This window comes from Penaeus monodon, chromosome 28, assembly GCF_015228065.2.
Source record: "Penaeus monodon isolate SGIC_2016 chromosome 28, NSTDA_Pmon_1, whole genome shotgun sequence".
NCBI classification, from domain to species: domain Eukaryota; kingdom Metazoa; phylum Arthropoda; class Malacostraca; order Decapoda; family Penaeidae; genus Penaeus; species Penaeus monodon.
The window spans coordinates 33,695,095-33,695,664 of record NC_051413.1 but is presented as its reverse complement, the minus strand read 5'-3'; the positions used below and the strand labels follow the sequence as shown (position 1 = coordinate 33,695,664).

Here is a 570-nt window from a genome sequence, read left to right as displayed (position 1 = left end):
TCTAAGAGTAACATCATTTCTTGTACTGTTGTTTACCACTTACTTATGGGATCTATCTGACTTGTTTTCATCTGTTGCAGGTATGACGAAAACCTGCTTCTTGTGTCTCCTAGTTGACTGTAGCCGACTGTAAGTACAAACGTTCAGTTGTCCTGAAAAGGTCTTGTGGCGTGAGAATTTGTTTTCACGCAGCTTTATGTAACAAGTTTGACATTTATGACTCCAGTTATAAAAGCTGATGTTTATGTTAGTGTTTCAGTGGCAAGAAAAGATATATTATCAGTTATAAAAATGATTACTTGGATGATATGGATAATGAGTCAATATATTTAAATTTAATTGTGCTACTCATATCACTGCCATGTTATTATATGCTTGGTTATTATTCAATGTTTAGTTATTGACCAAAATGATGGTAGAATTATAGATATTGATACCTGACTTGTTTGTAAGATGTAATAAGAGGTATGAATTGCCAATATAGGAACTGTACCTTACATTTATAATGGCAAGAACATGCACAGGATAACACCATTATGAAATTATTAAAGCTTAAGCTACACACTTAGA

At 32.6% G+C, this 570-nt stretch overlaps 1 protein-coding gene across 1 annotated transcript in view; it reads left to right on the top strand.

Moving 5' to 3' along the window:
• The window catches only part of LOC119591519 (sodium channel protein para-like), a gene marked incomplete in the record, with an annotated part of 263,120 nt that overhangs the window by 43,578 nt on the left and 218,972 nt on the right, over window positions 1-570 (top strand). Inside the window, 1 exon segment of the mRNA XM_037940268.1 lies at window positions 81-129.